Here is a 9,481-nt window from a genome sequence, read left to right on the forward strand (position 1 = left end):
TTGTTCCCCTATTCTTGTAACAACCAAACTAGGGTAATTGAATAGACGACGGAATGGAATGGACGTGGTAATGAAATAGACAAAGGAATGGAATGGGTTATTTAAATGTTTTGTTATCACATGGGAATGAAATGAATCATTACTTTGTATTGTTGGTATGTAAGAAAAATAAAATAAAATTAAAATGGTAGTGAGTGGTGGTGGTGGGAGCGGTTGCGGTAATTGTGGAGGTGGAGGTGGCGGTAACGGAGGAGGTGGCGGTGGGCAGCGGTGATGGTGGGCGATGATTGTTGGATGCTGCGGGCGGCTGGAGGTGGTGGGTGGCTGGCACTGATAGCGATGGTTTGTGGAGGTGGGTGGTGGCGACGGTGGACGCCGATGGTGATGATTGGTGGCAGTGGCCAAGGTGGTGGGCAGCGGTGACGGTGGGCGGCATGTGTGATGGTGGGGCGATGATTGATATATACGGCGGGCGGCTGGCGGTGCTGGGTGGCTAGCACCGATGGCAATGGTTGGTGGAGGTGGGTGGTGGCGTCGGTGGACGGCGATGGTGGTGGCTGGTTGCAGTGGCGGCGGCTGTTGGTGGTGTTGGTGGGTGTTGATTTTGGGTGGTGGAAATGATGTAGGGTGAGGCAGGGAATGGAATTAAAAAAACATGGGGTATGAGTGGAATGAAATTGGATATTTTAGAGAGAATGAAATGGACTAGGGGTGCGCACAATTAGTTCCGGACCGAAAAAACCCGAAGAACCGGCCCGAAAAAACCCGATCCCGAACCGACCCTAATTTTAGACACAAAAAATCGGTCTTTAAAATATACCCAAAACGGGTTCGGGTCGGGTTCGGTCCTTTACCCGTGAAAACCTAAAAAACCCGATGGACCAATTTAATATTCCTAAAAAATAGCTACGTGGGGCATAACCCTACTGAAATTGAACGCATAAAATCCAGTTTAACTTTTGTATCAAACTGGTATTGCAATCTGTTCAATCAATTGATTTTGGCTAACATTCTATCAAAATCAAATACCATTCTATCAAAATCAAGCTGCTATTACACACTATTATTGATATCTTTGCTTCACCAGGTTTGTATTAAACCCTTACAATCAATCACTTGATTACCTGCTGAAGACCATGTTAATGGATTGAAACTTACAGTTGAAACCTCTCGAAAGATCCTTAGCCTTAATTCATACATAACCGATTGAAAATATTGAAGGTATTTTGTCGGTTTCGGTCATATGTGCAAAGCACCGACAGACCGATGTTGAAGACCGATACCCGATCATGCCCATCGGTTCTGGCTTCGGTCTTGTATTTTCAGATGGATCGGTCCTCTGGTCGGGTCGGGCTTCAGTCGGGTCGGGTCAGGTTATACACTTTGCACAGCCCTAGAATGGACTAGGGGTTACGTCAACCAAACACACTATTTTCCATTCTCTCACAATGAGTCATTCCATTCCGAGTATATGGCAAGTGGCAAACTGAAAGGGCCATTAGGAGGGGTTGAATAAAGAGAAAGTTTAAGATTGGTCAAAACCTTATTAACTCAAATAACGGCTGTTCAAATGAATCTTCATCGTATACGATGATTGGAACAAACGAACTCAAGGGTTGTTTATTGTGGCATGTCATGTTCGTCAAAACATATAGATAATCTTTTACAACTCTTGGATGATTTAGTCTAATGGAATAAGCATTTGTGGGTTCCCGTCAAGTACACACTCTTCAGTCTTCAAGCTACATAATCTTGAGTTTTTAAGTATTTATTATTTGGTAGCGTTTCTACTTTTACTCGTTTAACCTAAAAAGGAAATTTGGGAATCTATGATCATGTATCACATAATATTATTAATGGGAAAAGGCCACACATAGCAAAAATTAGTGATTTGTTTCTTACGTGTATAACGGACTAAATAAATTGGTTATTTTCATGATTTTATTTTAAATTTCAAACTAGTATTTTGACCCCCCCCCACCCCCCACGGCGTTACGAGGAGTTGTGAAACCATAGCCGAAACTCAAGATTTTTGTGATCGAGAGTCAATTAATTTTCACGATTTTGATTATCATGACTCTGAAAATGACAACGTAATTCAAGATTTTTGTAACTCTTCAACTAATAGAGTATAATGCAAGATATTGTTGAAAAGAAAACAATTTTATTATTCAACCATAATGCATACATATATACAGAAAGTTGAAATAATCAAATAGGAAATAAGTTTCAAGAACCCTTAATCAAGTGATCCATTTTCTTAAGCTAGAAGCTTCATCTTTGCAAATGCCTTAGTGAACTACTTCATGCTTTTTAAATACATTTGTACAATACAATGCATAAGCCGCCATACGGTAGGATCAATCCAGCCCAAACTGACTTATTATAACGTACATGTGCCAAAAAAATGTTCTTTGAAACGGCCCATATTCACCTGTTGCTGATCAATCAGCATACCTTAAGAGGGGCTCCAGCAAAAAACGCAAGTATGACTTCTTTTATTATGAGAACATCTGTATAACTAATGGCATTTTTTTTCCTAGTATTCTTCTTGTAAAGCATAATCTAACCGCAAGAAACTGTAATTGGTTAATCCAACTTCTTTTAATTTATCGGTGATTATTTGGTTTGAAACCAAGTTGATCTCATTATCATTATTTAGTAGTTATGCTTATATTTGTTTTTATTCCGATTATTTGTTACTACTCTATTAGTTGGAAGCTTTGATAGTTAATGAACTAGTTGTTTACTTCCTATTTGTTTGACCTTATTACTATAGTATTTATGGTTGGGTTAAGTCTAGGTCCGTGTATAAAGAGATTGTTTAGTCGTCAAAATCAACCCCTGCCCCTTTTTTTAAACGCTATGAAGTCCGGGTTATATTATCCTAGTTATTGTTTAAAAAAGATTCATAAAAATAACTATGTATGGTTATTGGTCTTAATGGATCATTGAGTTGCAGCTGAACCTAATAGAGTAATAGGTCAAACATATGTCATTAATTAATACTCATTCCGTCTCATTATAAGTATTCATGCTTGAAAAACACAAGGTTTTAGGTGAATTGAATGATTACTTTTTTTTCTTGTCAAATGACAATAATGCCCTTGAAAAGTGGGTAAATCAATATTGTTTATTAATTTTAGTTGTGTGTGTTTAAAAGTAAACTTGGAAATTGGCTTATTAATTTTGAAAGAGGACACTTGTAATGGGACAAATAAAAAATTAAATGTGAACACTTATAATGGTAAAAAGTTAAATGTGAACACTTATAATGGGATGGATGGAGTAGCTATAATGATTAAATATTGTAACTTGATGAAGCCCAATATTATATATTTATGTAAGTATTTTTCTTAAATAGGTACGCATGTTCATAAACGTTAGAACAACTTTAAAAACACCAAATACGAAACAACTTTAAAATAGGTACCTATTTTTCTTAAATAGGTACACATTAGACACCTAATAAGGCCCAATAGCGATAAATCATGAGAAGAAATTTCTTACAGCATTTACGATATGAAATCCTCATCCTAATTAAATACATATTTATACTTATCTATATAATATGTTACCTTTAAAAAACCTCTCACATCCTGTTCTCATCATAGTATTCATAATCAACTAAATAATACATTTTCTATTCACAGCATTAGAGTTCACATAATTAGTTTTTGATATAATTCAGGTTGATGTGGACTCCAATATAGGAATGAAAATGAGCAAAATCACGTATTTTCATATAATTTGTGTATGGAGAAGGGGATGAACTCCATTGCTAGTGCTCTTAACGCGTATTTGGTGTTTTTAAAGTTGTTCTAACGTTTATGAACATGCGTACCTATTTAAGAAAAATACTTACATAAATGTATAATGATTATTGAAATTTTATTATTTTGATAAATTTAAGAAAAGTACTTACGTAAATGTATAATGAATTGAAATTTGATTATTTAGATGATCAAAAGTGAAAAATTAATATATAATGATTAATGCTGTTTTTGTGGCTCTTATAGAAATTATACTATACATTAAGTAACAACTGCATGCTATAGGGGAAAATTGATGTTGTGCTTTTGGATATTGCTTTTTGGATAGTTTAGGATAGCACATTTTGGTTTGTTTTGAACTTTTGCTCATCAGCATTGCATATTAACTCTTAATAATCTTTGTTTGTCACCACTATAAATTTTTTGTTAACAACTTTCCGGCCTACTGCCCAATGCTCTACGAATACAAACGAACAACCACCCGAGTAGTTACGCCGTGTAAAATATGTAGTTTTATAAATAAAAAAAAAAAAAAAACTTGAACATAAGTTTTTATCATACATGACTGTTCTTTAGAAGGATTGGAGTGATTTTCCTTCGGTCCATAAACGCAAGAATCGCGAGACGGCAGACATCGGCCCGGATGAGAAGGATAAATCAATCGTCAATGCTGATACAAAAGGAAACCCGTAACCGTGCTTTCACTTCAAAACTGAAGGGAATGAGCCGAGGTCAGGAACTGAACTACCTGCTTTCGGGTCAACTAAAGCAAGGGCAAAGGCTTCCCCGATTGTTAGAACTCCTTGGACCATGTTTAGGCTTATCGGATTAGGCTGCTGGAAAGGCTGAGACGATAGGCCTTGATTCATCAGTTTTAGAGAGGGTTATAGGCCACTTTCTCTCACTCAATAGATCTATCTGGTCAGTAACCCCCTGAAATCCTTACTTCGAGTGAGGGCTGTACTGTAAGAGACGAGCTAGACCTCGATAGCCTCAATGGATGGCCCCCGTGATGTCAAATCCAATTCTGAGAGCGGATCCAGAGAAGAGAGGTGCCGGGTGAACCCCCGAGAAAGAATTCTATGTTGGGCCTCATTCACTCCTTCTTTGTCTTCTAGGCGTCGGAGGGGAATGAAATTCCTAATGGTTCTCCGCCTTTTAACCCTTGCCAGGGGAGAAGGTACGAACTTCGCGTCTCTAATGGAACGAACGAAGTGAAACGAAGTTCCGCAAGGCACTTAAAAAAAAGGTATTACTTAAGGCAAGGAAAGCGCCAAATTGGACTGCCTTTTTGTAGACTTCTTCTGTCCTAACCTGCTCTGAGCTTCCTGGAAATGGGTATTAAACAAAGGACATAGTCGGATAGGTAAAACCTCAGTCTCCTACAAGCGCCTAATTGAGACGAATTCTCGGTAAGGCTGTCTCTGATCTGGTTTTTCGCTGCTGTCCAGTCCAAGCCTTCCATTTCCATTATGTCTGCTTGTGATTCGCCCTAGTCCGTAAAGAAAGTAGGAAATGATGGAAAAAAGTCTTCCAATCTCTTAGTCTAGTGTTGCAATCCCGCTAAGGCCTAAGACTGATGAGTTGAGCATTCTTCTGCAGTTGATGTTACGGATCAGCCTCACGCTTCAAGCAGCTTTGCTCAGCATCTTCTGCCGATTGTCAGCCTGTTCAGCTGACCTCAGAGGATTCCAGTCACCCGGCACAGCATGTTTATTCTTGGCAGCGATGACAGTCTCTTTCCCAGGGTCAGACTACTCCATAAGATCATCAGTCTAGCCCAGTTGCTCCCCTTTTAGGCGCGCTTCCTTCATAAGAATAGGCTAGGATTAGTCCGGATCTAGCCTTAGTGTAGTAAATACCATCAACAGGATGAACTATATTTGAAGGAAGGCATCTATTCAAGTCTTTACTGAATTCGATATGCGTAGATTCGATTCGGATAAGAGATTCTTTCTTGTAAGAACATGGTAAGCTAAGTGAAGTCATTCAGAACTGGCAAGCACCCGGAAGCACTAGACCAATAAGCTAGATCTCCCTACGGGGCATTGCACGTTTAGCCAGACCGCTCCGCTCGTGCTTCTCCTTGCGTCCTGCACTAGAACAGGGAAACTGCGGCAGTTAAGAAATTGCAGCCTTCCAAATAGGAACTGGCTAATCCATGGGTATACCATGAAGTTACAAAGGTTGTACCCGTGAACCAACCCCCTACGGCGAAATAGGCACAAGGAAAGAGCAATAGGCCGAAAGCCCTTAAAATGAGTCAAGTCTATGATAGGTACCAATAGTCTTTATGGCGCGCTTACCCCTTATGCAAAGCACCAATGACTTCGGTCTTCTGAAAGGGGCTTAGGGCATATCATCAAAGAAAGAATCCCGAGGAAGGGGGTGAAGCTGAGGTTAGAAAAGGTTTCTCCCGCTGTTGCTAGTTCTTCCGTTGTTGGTAGTTCCTCAGGTCGGGTTGTTTCTTTTTCAGAGCTTTTTCAATTCTTTCAGAACCTTTCGTATGCGCCTATTGGAAGATTGGGGCTACTTCCTCTATTTCCGATCTCATTCAGATAATAAGCCAGTCCGTACTATTCGATATCATCTAGCAAAGAAGTCAGCTATGGGCAAGAGGCCACCAAAGCGGGTTTAACCAGTTAGAGCTCAGCCGACCCCTTCTTGATTCCGTTTTTTCCCTATTTGAGATAGATGAATCAATGGAACTTTGATCCCCGGTTCCTGCTTGGTCTAATGTCTGGGTGCGTATGGCGGTACACTGAGAGCACCTTTCAAGTCGGCTGAAAAAGAAAGAAAAAATGTTCCTGATGGAAGTGGCCATGGGTAGCTAAAGTGTCTGCACTTTGATTCCCTTCCTTGTAGATATGAGAGATGGACATGGAAGGAAGTAAGAAAGTTTTGAAAGATCTGATCATATAAGGGACTGCACCTCCACAGATGCTATCAAAAATGATGCTAGAATGACTCTTTGAACTGAACGACGTAATAAATAAAGAAACTAACTGCCATCAAGACTGAACGAGATGAGGATTAAATAAAATCGAACTGTGATAACCTTGGTTTTTACCATAAAAGCAGAAAGCGCCCAAAAGAAGTGAGTGACTCAAGAAAGGCCATCGCTCTTCTCTCTTGACCTGAGACTTGGGGGAGTTCTGTGAGCGAGGAGCGAAGCCTTTCGGTAGCTGTTCAAAAGAATCAATCAATTCAATCAGCTCCAGAGCTAGGAGTTCTATGTCTAGGTATAGGGCTAAACTGTGCTTGATTAGTACCGGCTTTCGTTGAACTGAACAAGCGAAATGAGAATGTCAGTCTAGTGCTAAAAAGGGCGAATAGCAATCGGGCTAAATGCATGGCTTCGACTCCTAATTCTAGGTCCAGGGGACAAATCAAAAGGAAATGCTATTTGCTTCGTAAGAATAAGAATTCACTTCTATGAAAGACTTTCACGGGAATTGTCTTGATCGTCGGATATCTTTGTTAAAATAAAAAAAAGGAAGAAGTGTTATCGCCTGCAATTCTTCCCAGTATGGAATGAGTAAAGAATCAAGCTACAAGTTTCGATCTATACGAAAAGCACGGGTTTTTTTCTTTCTTTCGGTTTCATTGATAGCAGAATATCCGACAAGGTACTCAGTTGTGGAAGGGCACTGCCTCACATTAGTCTTTGTTACTCAGAAGTTGCGTCACTACTTCATGTCCTTCACAGTTCATATTGTGACAAGATGTGACCCAATCAAACACTTAATGTCTCGAGCTATACTATACTCATAGGGAGAGCTGCTCGGCGGTTCCTCACTCTAGCAAGTTATGACATGAAATGTGTAACTCCCAACGCAATGAAAAGTAAAGCCTTAGTTGATTTGCTTGCCTAGCAAAGTTGCTGAGTAAAGGTCTCGTGTGCTTGCTACATATACGAGTCACGAGTAAGAGGAAGTGGTAACGGTCGATGGATGTTCATATTTGAGTATTTGCTGACGGAATGCCTCACATCAAGGTGACAGGATTCGAACCTATGGCCCTCTGTACCCAAAACAGATGCGCTGACCAGACTGCGCTACACCTCGTCTCACCACCCCGGAGCATATAGATCCACCCGATCGATGAACACTCAAACCGAACTCACCCTTCCTTTTGGGCACAGGGACGCGAGAACCTATGAAGTTGACCCAATCCCTTTCTTTCCGTTGGTCAACAACCAACAAAACAAAATCGTTTAGTTCTTCACTACTCGTACAGGAAGGCCTCTCTTTCTGTATGGGGGGAATCCTTTATTCTCAATCAAGATGCCTCAACTGGATAAATTCACTTATTTCACACAATTCCTCTGGTCATGCCTTTTCCTCTTTACTTTCTATATTGCCATATGCAATGATTGAGATGGACTACTTGGGATCAGCAGAACCTCAACAAAAGAATGAAGGTGATAGAGTCTTACAGGAGACGCTAGGCTTCGGAATTGAATAGAATGATTCCTCTCCCTTGGTTGCCTTCACTGCCCGTGAATCCCTTCTCTTTTTCTATTCCAGTAGTCTTATGCGGTCTGGTCTGTCCATTAGCTGCTTAACTCATAGTAGTTAGGAGGTTGTTGTCTTAATGAGTGTAGCGGAGTGCTCCCTATCCTATTACTCATCTATAGGACTATCACCCTAGCTTTCCCTGTCTCTGCCTTTCTTTCCTAGTCCTGAGTTTTTCTTCTTGACTATTGCTTGGGATTGGGTTTGACACTATTCAATACTAAATATCTACTCGTGGAGGGAGGGGAGGCAATAGATTCATCTTAGGCGGTAAACGAAGGAACTGTAGGGCTTAGGGTTCTGTTTTATCTGCCCTTCCGAGTCAGCCCGTACTCCAAAAAAGCAGAGGTGAGGTCCGGAGAGTGGGACGGATCTACCTGGCCAAGGTGCCAATGTCAAGTGGTTATCCGAAGTGTTGGAATATGCTCTACCTACGGTACCTAACTAGTCTTTCTTTTCGGTAAGTAAGAATACATTGACCGATGGAGGAGAACCCCCTAAGTAAACATAAAGAAGGGGTTTTCTTGTAATAAGTTCGGCAGATTCCCACGCGTTACTGAAGTGAACAGCTTAGCTTACTAAAAAGCATCAGTTAACTGGATTAGCTGGCATAATGAAATGACCAAAGAACAGAAAGCCTAAGATCTGCCTGTGCGTGGAGAGGAAGAATAAACTTTGGGAATCTCTAGAAGATTCCATGACCTGCCGTTGCTTCAGTAAAATAGGTTGGTTAAGTAAAGGTTGTTTATCTAATGTACCTCATAGTTGGGCTGTACCTTCCTTATGCTCTTTCTGCTTGATCGTTCTCTTATCGTTAGGGCCAAGAATAGAGTTCCTTTCACACATTCTGAGAATCCAAAGAGAGAATCCACCACGCCAATTCGTAGAATTCAAACGAAGGGATTCGCTAACCTGGCAGGTGATCAGATGAGAAACATGCACTCAAAAAGATTTTAGTGAGCCTACGACAACCCTTGCAGTTAACGAAGGTACGCATAAGCAGGAATTTTTCAATCCTTTGTTTCGAAGGTAATCCGCCAGTCTCTAGACTGGAAAAGATTCAATCCACTTGTTGGCCTGCTTCTATGTCCTGTAGCTTCTAAGGCATTAGCTTCAAAGGGGCTTGTTGGCCCCCTTCTTAGCTCCTGAGGTCTGCTTTAATTTAAGCTTCATCGAAAAAGGCCCGTAGCT

The 9,481-nt window shown here is 40.5% G+C and overlaps 1 non-coding gene across 1 annotated transcript; it reads right to left on the bottom strand.

Moving 5' to 3' along the window:
* Positions 1 to 7,765: 7,765 nt before the first annotated feature.
* On the bottom strand, positions 7,766 to 7,840 carry TRNAP-UGG (transfer RNA proline (anticodon UGG)). The gene has a single exon. It is a non-coding gene; the product is annotated as a tRNA-Pro (tRNA).
* Between the last annotated feature and the right edge of the window lie 1,641 nt (positions 7,841 to 9,481).

This window comes from Bidens hawaiensis, unplaced genomic scaffold, assembly GCF_021521415.1.
Source record: "Bidens hawaiensis isolate Kalapana, Puna unplaced genomic scaffold, B.hawaiensis_p1.1 tig00003244_1, whole genome shotgun sequence".
Taxonomy (NCBI): domain Eukaryota; kingdom Viridiplantae; phylum Streptophyta; class Magnoliopsida; order Asterales; family Asteraceae; genus Bidens; species Bidens hawaiensis.